The sequence below is a fragment of the Heterodontus francisci genome, chromosome 6 (assembly GCF_036365525.1).
Source record: "Heterodontus francisci isolate sHetFra1 chromosome 6, sHetFra1.hap1, whole genome shotgun sequence".
In the NCBI taxonomy this organism is placed as follows: domain Eukaryota; kingdom Metazoa; phylum Chordata; class Chondrichthyes; order Heterodontiformes; family Heterodontidae; genus Heterodontus; species Heterodontus francisci.
The window spans coordinates 39,490,529-39,503,376 of NC_090376.1; positions in this window are offsets into that span (position 1 = coordinate 39,490,529).

Sequence of the window (12,848 nt, forward strand, 5' to 3'; positions counted from 1 at the left end):
GCCCAGGGTTGGGAATTCTGTGACAAATAACTCACCACTGATCTACAAGATATGAGGAGTGTGATGGCATACTCTCTACTTGCCTGGATAAGTATGGTTATAATAACAAGAAACATGGCACCATGCAAGACCAAGCAGCTTTCTTGATTGGTACCTCATACACTATCACCACTGGGTGAGGAGTTAATCTTGCATATGGTACATACTGTCATCATACCTCTGCCAATAGCATGTTGCAAACCTAAGATCTCTTCCACCTAGAAGGATGAGGGTAGCAGATGTGGGGGAACACTACCACCTATAAGTTCCCCTCTAGCTACACCATCCTGGCTTGGAAATATGCAGTTGTTCCGTCACTGTCACTGGGTCAAAATCCTGGAACTCCCTAACAGTTCTGTAGGTGTACCTGCATTAGATGGACTGCAGTGATTCAAGAAGGCAGCTCAGCACTACCTTCTCTAAGGCAATTGGGGATGGGCAACAGATGCTGGCCTTGTCAGTGCTGCCCATATCCCATGAGACAAGTAGTAAAAACAAAACTCATTATCCCTGGAACCATTCTGCTAAATCTGCAATCCAAATATGCAATTCTGATTGTGGTGGCAGAAATGCACTGTTAGACAATCTGTGGAAGGACAGGATTGAATTATCATTAAAACTTTCCAAATTCAAAGACCCAACTTTCAAAAAGGCTAACCAAACCAGCTGTCATTAAATCAATAAATTAACTGTTTAATCAGAAACTAAATTCTTAAACATTAAGATATAAACAACATTTAAAATTAACAAAATTGAGTCCTTGAAAATTTACACTCTTACTGGAAGTGAAAGTCCAATGTTGCTTGAAGTCCTCACAGGCATCTGATGGGGGGGAAAGCAGTTCTTAGCCTACAGCCAGTTCTATCGTTGAATTCTGCTTTACTTCTCCAGCAATGAACTTCAACAATTAATGACTTGTAAACACTTTGTAAATTTATCAATTTGACTTTAGAATTTTTGAGGGGTAACTTTTCTTTCAGTTTAAATTATTGAAGATCTCCTTTCAGGTGCCAACACACAGCTGTTTGTGTCCTCTATTAGAACAGTCTGTACTATAAGCCAGTTCAAAATTGGCTGTATCCAAGGCAATGAGCGTGCACCTTCTCAGTAACTTCAGAGGCCTGCTTATTCTTCAAGCAGTACTGATCTTTTGCTATCTTAAACACACCACATATTTCCTGAAAACTGCAGGATCATATCACTCCTTTGCACCCTTTCAAGGACGCACGCATTGTTAAAGTGTGAAGAACAGAACTGGATACAATACTCGAGGTAAAAGCAAAATACTGTGAATGCTGGAAATCTGAAATGAAAACAAGAAATGCTGGAACCACTCAGCAGGTCTGGCAGCATCTGTAGAAAGAAGCAGTTAATGTTAACCCATCAAAATTTAAACTAGTGAAGCACAGTCTGCCTTTTACAAATCCATGCTGGATCTCCTTAATTACCTCAAACCTCCAAGTGGCTGGTGATTTTCTTCCCCTCCCCTCTTTTTTTTTTCCTCCCCCCCCCCCCCACTGATCATTGTTTTGAAAAACCTTGCCCACCACTGATATTAAAACAACCAGCCTGTAGTTACTAGGGATGTCCTTGCACTCTTTTCTTGACCAAGGGTGTCCAATTTACCATTTGCCAATCCTCTGGCAACCCCCCTCAACCCCCTCCCCAATTACCTAGAAGATTAGACAATTAGGGCAAGTCCTTCCACTACCTTCAGCCCCACTTCCTTTAATAATACAGCCCAGGTGAATTATCCACTCTAAGTTTAGACAGGATGTACTAAAGACTGGCATCAATTTTCACCTCATCCATTACCTACACTATCTCCATTTCTACCAGTATCCTCTTCCTGAGAAAACCTCAATACAAAGCACTCTTGGAGGTACTGGGCAAGGCTAGAATAATTAAGCATATATCACTCTTTGTCCCTAAAAGACCCCCCCCCCCCCCCCCAAACATCTTACAAACCATTATTATTTACATACCAGTAGAAGACTTTTGGGTTCCCTCATATTAACTGCCATTCTATTCTCATTCATTTTGCCAGTCTTATTTTCCTCTTCAGTTCCCCTCTCTTGAAGAATTTGCTTTATATACATATAAAAATGTGGGTGTTTCATATTCTTTATCGCCATCATGGTCCAAGGAGCCCTGGCTTTGGTTCCCTTACCTTTGCCCTTGTTTGCATGTATCTGAAATGTTTCCTTAAAGATTACCCATTGTTCTTGTCTATCTTTGGTTCCATTTTACCCTGTCTACATCCCTCCTTATCCTATTGAAATTATCCTTGCTTTTCTCTTAATAATCTAAACCTTATCATATGATCACTCTTATCCAAGTATTGCCCCACAAACACTTGGTCCACCTCATTTTCCAGCACCAGAACTAGCAATACCTCCTTCCTAGTTGGAATGAGAACTTACTGGATGAGGAAGTTCTGAACGCATTTCAGAAATTCCTCCCCCTCTTTTCCCTTTACTGTTAGCCGAATTGATATTTGGATAACTAAAGACCCCCAATATCACCACATCCCTGATTTGCTCCTCTATCTTTCTCTCACTATTTGGAGGCCTATAGAATACCCCCAAATGGATTCTGTCTTTGCCCCCCTCAAGGATATCCTCTTTCCAACCTACAATGCCTTCCCTAATCAGGACGGCCACCCCACTTTTTTTTTTTTTCCCCTATCTTTTCTGAACACTTTATATCCTTGAATATTAAGAACCCAGTCTTCACCATTTTTAAGCCACACTTCCCATTATTGCTGCTATATATTGGCACACAGCCATTTCTGCTTGTAACTCAAACCTTATTCAGGTGCATTTACTTACATGTGTTGTAAACCTGTCTTTGTATTCCTTGTCTGCTGCTATCAAATATACTATTTCCTTCCCTAGTACTATCCAACACTTATTTCTCCTTTATGCACTTTTTTCCTGGTTTCAACTTCTATATGCTGGTACCCAACCACTGCCAATTTAGTTTAAACCAGGGATATTCAACTTTTTTTGCATGAGGGGCCACATTAAATTTTTGTCCAATAGGAGGGGGCTGCTGGTGAGCAGATTTTGGAAAGTTAAATGCATTAGAAATAGGGTATACTGGATAAAAGAAAATTACTAACTTTTTTTTTCTTTCCCCTCCCCAACAATTCCTCCCTTCCTCTACCATGCACCAAGAGCAGAAACGTGTGGTCCTGCAATCTCAATCATGCATCACTTCCCTCCACCAGACCACCCGTCTGTGTGCTCACCCCCACTGTCTCTGCACGTTCACCTCCCCTGCCCTGTCTGTGTGCTTGTACCACCACTGTCTCTGTGTGCTTGCCATCCTGACTATGACAGTCTTGTTCATCTCTAACAATAGCAGAGTTTGAGGGCTGTGCTTTGCAAGATTAACATGGAAGTTGTGCCATCTGCTTTCCCTCGACCTGGAGTGGATTTCTGGCAGGTACACTAGACTCAGTGCCAGGTCACAATGATACTCATGATAGGCTATTGGTTCATTTTTGATGGCACAAAGGAAGTCACTGCTATATTTTTTACTGGTGCTGCCTGGTTCATAACCTTTCCAATGGATGTAGTGCATAGACATAAGCCGGTTCCACATTTCATTTGAACGGCATAAGTACCAAATGCAAGGTGCTACTGATTGACACTTATCATATGGTGCCTTGCCAACTCTGAATAGGAATGGGTTTCACACTTAATGCAACTAGCATGTGATCAAAACTATCTTGTCATGCGTACCAGTGCTTGCGATACTGGATTTAGATAGTTTGGCTAATCAGGGCTGTGCCACTGGCAGATTCTACACTGGATTCCTAGGCCTACAGATTATTAATAGTACGGAGTAGCTCCTGCAAACGCGTGCGCAGAGCAATCGCCAATGTCATCAGTGCGTCTGAACATTTGCAGCGTGAGTATGGGTCTGTGCGTGTGTGCGGCGATGTCACCACGTAATGACATCAGCCGAAATGCCGTCTGAGTATTGCCTCACCCATCAATGGCCGTGATCGCCGCTTTTACCCTCAACAGTACCCTGCTCCCCTCCTTCAGTAGCCACGCCCCCTCCCCTTTTCCAACTGCTCGCCACTTCAGACTGTTTGGCGTTCGCCAGTTTCCCTCTTGCCTCTCATCGCTGCTCACATCTTGCCCGCTTGTCCCCTCTCCCACTGCTGTTCTGGGCAGCGAGTCAGGGAGCAAGCAGCGGGATGAAGCAGTCAGCAGCTGGGAGCGGGGAAGAGAAGCAGTGATTACGGAATGGAGTGGGAAAATGAATGCGGCAATTGAGGCAGTAATTGTGGGAGGGTAAGAGAAGCGGAAGGGAACGGGGTACTTGGGGGGGGGGGGGTGGTGTGAAAGCAGCGATCGTGGCCATTGAGAGGTTATGAGGTTTGGGTTCAATTCATTTTTTGTGTTAAATTGAGCAGTGCCATTTTTAATTACTGGCAGCTGCCTGAAACGTCGCATACAGTGACATTTCAGCCGATGAGGCTGCGTTTGTGCAGTAATGCGCCACCTAGTGGTTGCATTGTCATTAAACGCAGCCTTAATAATAGGCTTATGTTGGCAACATTTCCTTTGACTGCGACAAAAGAGTTCCATAGTTGTAAACACTCATTTAGTTGGAGGAAAGCTGAACAGTGCCATATCAGATCTTGGAAGCTCTGAGACACTTGTGTATACTAGATTTGATTGCATTGATTCAATGTGTGACTGCCCTTGCTTAACTTGGGTTATCTGGTTGAGGTTGTTCAATTTCTTGTATTAAATAAACATTCAGGGTTGCCGAAGGTGCCATGGACTACTGAGGGCATTTCCTTCCACTGTACTTGTAGCATTCTCTTTGGCCTTGCCCTTGGCTAAATAACTGCAGCTTCTTAATTGACAGTAACACCTCTACTGAAGAGCCAGAAAGTCTTGAGATTTTCAGTTTATTGCTACCCCAGCTTATTCCTGCCAAAATTGCTGGTCTGGCCCTTTAAACTTTTATAGCTACTTAAAAGCCACAGCAGTGCCAGATTTCCCTCCTTCAGAGGTGAGCTGCCTTTTGATGCAAATACTGCTGGGAGCCCACAGATAAATAACATGAAGCAGATCCAAGAAATCGGAATAGAGCCACATCAAAGGGGAGCCCATGACAGGAAAATCTCTAGTCTGCATCATTTTAGTCATAAAGCAAATATTCTTAGGACAGAGAAATATTGTAAATATGCTGGTGTAAAAATGGCTCAACAATTCAAGAAATAATTAATTTGTCTAAATTGAGGCAAAATTCTTCTCAGCACTTTTTTATTGGCTACAGTTTGTTTTCCTCCACCATTTTCTTCTGAAGGTGTTATCTGCTTGCCGAAGTACATTTTTACATATTCTAATGAGCCTAGACAATATGTTGGCAAGTATGATTGGTTAGAGGCTATTACACTTGAGCCCAATCCTGGCCTGTCATCACTCCTACTTCTTGAAAAAATTGCTGAATAGCAGTCGGGAGTTAACTTCTGCCTGTTATAATTCTAGTGTGGGGAAAGCTTGAATATAAATAGGAGTAGGTCATATGTCCACTCAAGCCTGCTCTGCCATGCCATTAAAATAGCTGTGCTTCTACATCAACTCTACTTTCTTGCCCTATCCCCATATCACTTAAGTTTTTGGATGCCAAAGGAACCATCTATCTGTCTTATATTCTGACCAAGCATCCTTGGCCCTCTGGAGTAGAGAATTCCAAAGATTCACAACCTTCTTAGTAAAGCAATTTCTCCTTATCTCAGTCCTAAATGGCTGACTCCTTTATTCTGAGACCATGGGAAACAGCCTGTCAGCATCTACCCCGTTAAGCCTTCTCAGAATTTTGTTTCTTCTAAATGCCAGAGAATATGGACCTATTCTACTCAATCTCTCCTCATAGGACAATTTCACATCCAAGGAATCAAATCTAGTCATCTATTGTTGAACCCGTGAGGCAAGTACATCCTTCCTTAGGTATGGAGACCAAAACTATACACAATACTTCAGACGTGGTCTCGCCAAAGCCCTATATAATTGCAGCAAGACTTCTTAACTTATTGCAATAAAGACTAACATATACCATTTGCCTTCCTAATTGCTTGCTGTACCTGCATGTTAACTTTGATTTATGTACAAGGACCCCTAAATTCCCTTGAATACCAGCATTTACTTTACTCCTGCCTCTTATTCTGCCTTTCCATTCTTCTGACCAAAGTGGATAAATTCACACTTCCCCACTTTATTCTGCATCTGCCCACCTTCTTGCCCAATTACTTGACCTGTATTCCTTTGCATTCTCTGCACAGCTTGCTTTCATGCACAGGTTTTTTTATATGGTCAGAAAACTTGAATATATTACATTTGGTCCCCTCATCTGTCATTGATACAGATTGTAAATAGTTGAGATCCAAACACTGATCCTTGCAGCACCCCACGAGTTGCACGCTGCGACTCTGTTCACTGTACCGGCTTTCTGTCCTCAATCCATGCTAATATGTTACCCCAAGGCCCGTCTTCGGCCTTATTACTCTTTGGTATCATTGTAAACCTCAACGTCTTGAGTTAGCCATGGTTGTACCACATTTCCAGTGGAGTTTTTATTCTTTAATAATGAATTACTTCTTTATTCCCCATGGCTAATCTACCATCATACCTTTTTACTCTAATTTCCTAATCCTTCAACCAATTTGCTTCTCATATCTTCGTAGATGGCTTTGTTTAAATTGAAGACTTTAGGATTTAACCAGACCACTTACAAACTTATGAAATTCTCAATATGATCTTCCCTTTACTATAAGATTACAGATTAGATCTAGTACGGTGTAATAGGTAGAGTTAAAGTAGCCTGTTCCCTAGTTGGTTCCTGGATGTACTGTTCTAGAAAATTATCTCTGTTGCAATGTTTGAACTCATCATCCAAACTATTTCTGCCAATTTGGTTTGTCCAATCTATTTGAAGATGAAAGTCCCCCACAATTATTGCATTATCTTTGTTACATGCTTCTTTAATTTCCTGACATACTCTCTGTCCAACACTGATTGTGAGGGGGCCTATAAACTACTCCCAGCAGTGTTTCTCCCCTTTGTTATTTCATAGCTCTACCCATCCTGATTTTCTGGCCTAAGATCGTTTCTCACTGTAGAATAAGGATATAAAGGGTTAATACTGAAGACAGCGAGAAAGACCCTTCCCACTGTACGAGCGATGATGTAACAGTCACATGAGAGGCTTGAGAAGAAGGTATAGCAGCACAAAGGATGTTAGCCTAGGTGGCTTGCAGAGAGTGTATATAGTAACTGTAAATAATAGAGTTGTTAGTTAACCTTTACCGGAGTCCTAGACTTTCTCTCGAATGCCCTACTATTCAAACCCATCAACGCAACATGGTGGCAACAGTGAAAGTAGAATCCAGCAATGGGGTGAGTTAAAAGCCCTTGGAAAAGCTTAAATAATTTTCTTAAGGCATCGTGCTCGAAGAGGGAAAAAATAGTGGGGAAAACCCAATCTTTCATTCGGGCTGAATGGGAAACCACTGAAAAGCGCGTGAACTACCGAAAAGCATGGGAAACCCCCGAGCACAGCAGGGAAACTCCATTAAGGCAAGCAAACCTGAAGAAAAAAACAAGACTGAAAGTGCTCAAAGAAAGGGGAAAAACCCTAAAGAGGCCTATTAAAACAGCAGGGAACACTGGAGAAAAGCTGTCACACTCCATTAAGGCATCCAAGTCTGAAAAAAGAAAACAAAGTAACTGAATTTCTCAAGCAAAGGGGCAAACCCTAAAAAAGCCTATTAAAACAGCAGGGAACACCTATAACACTCCATTATAGCAAGCTAGCCTGAAAAAATAAGTTTCTTGAAGGGGAACAGTCTAAAATAAAGTCTATTAAATAAAGTAATATGGATCCAAAATTGGGAATGCCAGAGAGTTTCGAAAATCAAGAGGGACCCAATCAGATTCAAAACTGGGTCTTTTGGAGAAAAAGGTTCCTAAGGGTTAGAATCACTTCACAACTCCATACAAAATCTGAAGTGGAACAAGTGAACACATTCAGTAGATGTGATTGCGGGCGATGCAATGGCCCAACAAGGGATCAATGAGGCTACTGATAAATCCGAGGAGGTATTCCAAGCCTTTGATAAATATTTTAATATCCGTACCAATAAACCTGGTATTGTGTAACATGACAGGATTAATTAATGACCTGAGTAAAGGCACCTCTAGGTAATAGCGACCACAATATGATTGATTGAATTTTACATCCAGTTTGAAAGAAAGAGGAGTGGGTCTAAGACTAGTATCTAAGGGTAACTGTGTGCATAAAAGCTGAGCTCGCTGAAGCAAACTGGGTTACTAGGCTAGGAGATAGATCAATAGAGATGCAGTGGAAGAAATTTAAGTGGATATTTCAGAAAACTCAGAATATGTATATTCCTACTATAAAGAAAAATTCTAAGGGGTGGTTAACTAAAGACGTTAAGGAAAGCATCAAACTTAAGGAAAGAGCAGATATTGTGCAAAGATGAGTGGCAGGTCAGATGATTGGTCAGAATATCAAGGATGGCAGAGAATGACTAAAAGGTAAATCAGGAGAAAGAAATTAGAGTATGAGAGGAAGCTAGCTGGAAATGTAAAAACAGATAGCAAGAGTTTCTACAGGTATTTAAAAAGGAAAATAGTAAGTAAAATGAGTGTTAGTTCTCTAGAAAGTGAGAATGGTTAGTAAATAGTAGATAATAAGGAAATGGCGGATAAAATGTACAAATATTTTGCTTCTGTCTTCACTATAGAGGATACAAAAAACATTCCAGTAATAGCTATAAATCAGGAGGTGGAAAGAAGAGAGGAACTTGGTGAAGTTACTATCACCAGGGAAGTGGTATTCACCAAACAAATGAAGCTGTGGGCTGACAAGTCCCCGGGTCCTGATGTGCTTCATCCTAGGCTCTTAAAAGAGGTGGCTAATAAGGTAGTAGATGCATTGGTGTTAATTTTTCAAAATGCGCTAGATTCTGGAAAGGTTCCAGACTGGAAAGTAGCAAATATAACCCCCCCCCCCCCCCCATTCAAGAAGTGGGGGGGAGGCAGAAAACAGGTAACCATAGGCCAGTTAGCTTGACGTCCGTCGTGGGGAAGGTGTTAGAGTTGATCACTAAGGAGGTTATAGCTTGACGCTTAGAAAAACTCAAGGTAATCGGGAATAGTCAGCATGATTTTGTGAAAGGGAAATCATGTATAACCAATTTATTGAGTTCTTTGAAGGAGTAACATGCATTGTCAATAAAGGGGAGCCCATTTACGTACTATACTTGGACTTCCAGAAGGCATTAGACAAGGAGCCACATAAAAAGTTATTGCGCAAAGTAGGAGCTCATGGTGTAGGGGGTAACATATTAGCATGGATAGAAGATTGGCTGGCTGGCAGAAAACAGAGTATGTATAAATGGGTCCTTTTCTGATTGACAGGATGTGATGAGTGGAGTCCTGCAGGGCTCTGTGCTGGGGCCTCAACTTTTTATGATTTATATCAACGACTTAGATGAGGGGAATGATGGCATGGTAGCTAAATTTGCAGATGACACAAAGATAGGTAGGAAAGTATGTTGTGAAGAGGACATAAGGAAGTAGCAGACTGATATAGATGGGTTGAGTGGACAAAAATCTGGCAGATGGAGTATAATGTGGGAAAATGTGAAGTTGTTCACTTTGGCAGAAAGAATAAAAATGCAGAATATTTCTTAAACGGGGAACGACTGCAGACTTCCGAGGTGCAGAGGGATCTAGATGTTCTAGCGCACGAGTCACAAAAGCTTAGTATGCAGGTACAGCAAGTAATAAAGGCGGCTAATGGAATGCTATCCTTTATTACGAAGAATTGAAAATAAAAGTTAAGGATGCTATGCTTCAGTTGTACAGGGCATTGGTGAGACCACATCTTGAATAGTGTGTGCAGTTTTGGTCTCCTTATTTAAGGAAGGAGGTGAATGCGTTCAGAGGAGGTTTACTAGATTGATACCTGGAATGTGTGGGTTGTCTTATGAGGAAAGGTTGGACAGACTGGGCTTGTTTTCACTGGAGTTTAGAAGAATGAGGGGAGACTTGAAGTATATAAGATCTTGAATGGTCTTGATAAGGTGGATGTGGAAAGGATGTTTCCTCTTGTGGGCGAGTCCAGAACTAGGGGGCACTGTTTTAAAATTAGGAGTCATCTTTTTAGGACTGAGATGAGGAGAAATTTTTTCTCTCAAAGGATTTGGAATTCTCTGCCTCAGAAGGTGGTGGAGGCGGGGATATTGAATATTTTTAAGGTGGTGGTAGATAGATTCTTGTTAGGTAAGGGAATCAAAGATTAGCAGGGATAGATGGGAGTGTGGAATTCGAGACAGAAACAGATCAGCCGTCAACTTATTAAATGGTGGAGCAGGCTCCGCGGGCTGAATGGCCTACGTCTGCTCCTAATTCATGTGGTCTTATGATATGGTCATAAAATCTTATAAAGAGCCAAACTTAATAAGCAGGTGCAGATGATTGGCGAATCTGTAGACTCCTATATTAATGACCTGTATAGATTGGCAGAAGGTTGCGAATACAGCAACTTAAAGGCAGTACTAATTTGAGACAGGACAGTTGTTGGCATAGTGGATCAATCCTTGTCAGACCTGTTGCAATCTAAGTAAGACCTTACTATTTGAATGCCTTTTCCGGTGTAAGACAGGCAGAAGTTCGCAAACAGAATAGGGGCATCCTCTGAACTGAAGACAAGCTGTGGATGAGAAGGAGTCCAATGCCTGTCCAACTGGTTAAGCCAAAGCCAGGGAAACACAAAGGAACAGAAAAAACATATTGATGAGAAAGCGCATGACACAGGAAAACCTTGCCAATGTCGTGGAGCCAAGAATATCCATAGACGAGAGTAGTACCCAGCAAGTAAAGCTGAGTGTTTTAAGTGTGGAAAAACTGGACACTTTGGGAAGCTGTGCCATGGCAAGATTTCTTCGTTGAATGATACAAAGCAGAAGACCTTCATGCAAAGAGCAGTGAATCAAGTGCAGCAGTTCACACAAGAGGAACAACCAGGAGAGTTCTTGGGAGAAATCAGTAATCTTGACTAAGATTTCTGGACAGCAGTTGTCTACATGAATGTACACCTCATGAATTTTAAGCTTGACACAGGGGCTTGTGTCATGGTATTGTCTGACCTTGGATAAAGAGACATTACCTGCAACTGACAGATATATAGTTGCAGGGTCCAGGTGGGAGACACCTGCGATTAAAAGGCAAATTCCAAACAATTCTTCAGCATAGAGACAGACAACTGGTAGAGACCATATATGTCCTACACAATCAAGAAATTTCTTTACTGAGCAGGAATACATACTTACAACTGCAGCTGATTGAAAAGGTAGCCGAAGTCAAGCACATAAAGGTATATAATTCCTTATCACCAGCAGAATTACTAATGGGAAGGAAGTTTAAAAAAAAAACAGCTTCCAGTATTGCCTCAACAATTAATGCCTGGATTGAAGACTCAAGATTACAAGAAAGTTTGAGACAGAAAACTCCTAAAGAAGGAAACAAACCAGGAATTACAATAGGAGATTTCGAGCGAGAAGCTTACCCGAATTAAACAATGGTCAAAAAGTTTGGATACGTGACCTGGATAGAGAAGGCACAGTAATCCATAAACATGATGACTATCAGCGATCGTATGTTATACGAACGAATTAAGGAAACATACAAAAGAAGCAGAGGAATATCATTCCTATTCCACAAATGCAATAGCTAATAATCTATCTGCAAGATCCAGATGAAGATAAACAAACCCAAACCGAACAAAATACAACCGTAGAAACAAAAAACCAAGTCAGCAACCCAGACTTCTTACGAAGACTACTGATCGTCCCAGACAGATACAACCAGATAAGGGAGAGTTGTCAAACCTCTGAGACTGAATCCTTAAAGTCAGAGACTTGGTGGGAGAGAGAGTAGTAGAGAAGTCATAAATGTATATATGTTTGGAAAAATGTTGGATAAAGACTTGGGAGATGTATAAGGATATAAAAGGTGAATACTGAAGACGGTGAGAGAGACCCCTCTCACTGTACAAGCGATGATGTAATGGTCACATGAGATAGGCTTGAGGAGGAGGAGGTTTGACAGCACGAAGGATGCTAGCTTAGGTGTCTTTCAGAAAGTGTATATAATAACTGTAAATAATAGTTGTTAGTTAACCTTTACCAGAGTCCTAGACTTTCTCTAGAACGCCCTACAATGCAACACTCACTACTATCTTTATCTCATCCTTTATTATCATGGCTACCCCACCTCCTTTTCCATTTTGTCTTTTTTTTTTCTAAGTCAAGTATCCTAAAATATTTAGTTCCCAACCTGGTCACCCTGCAGCCACATCTCAGTAATGGCCACCAGATCAAACCATTTATCTCTTTGTGCCATTAATTCATCTATCTTGCTGTGAATACTTTGTGCATTCAGACATAGCACCTTTTTAATCTTAACCCTTTTCCATTATTCAGCCTTTGTTGCTAATGCCCTTTTACCATTATTACGCTCTTAGTCCCTTCCTGCCTCAATCTGTTTGATTATACCCAAAACCCTACTCTGCTCTACAGCCTTGACTTTTCTCTTCAGACATAAATTTACTTGAATCCCCTCTCCCCCTCATGATAGCTTCCTGATCATGAGATCAGGGGCAGGAATTTTCAGCCCCATATGGGGGTGGGCGGGAGTGAAAATTCACACCACCACTCAGCGTGCTGTTTTTTTTTGGCACCATTCCACACC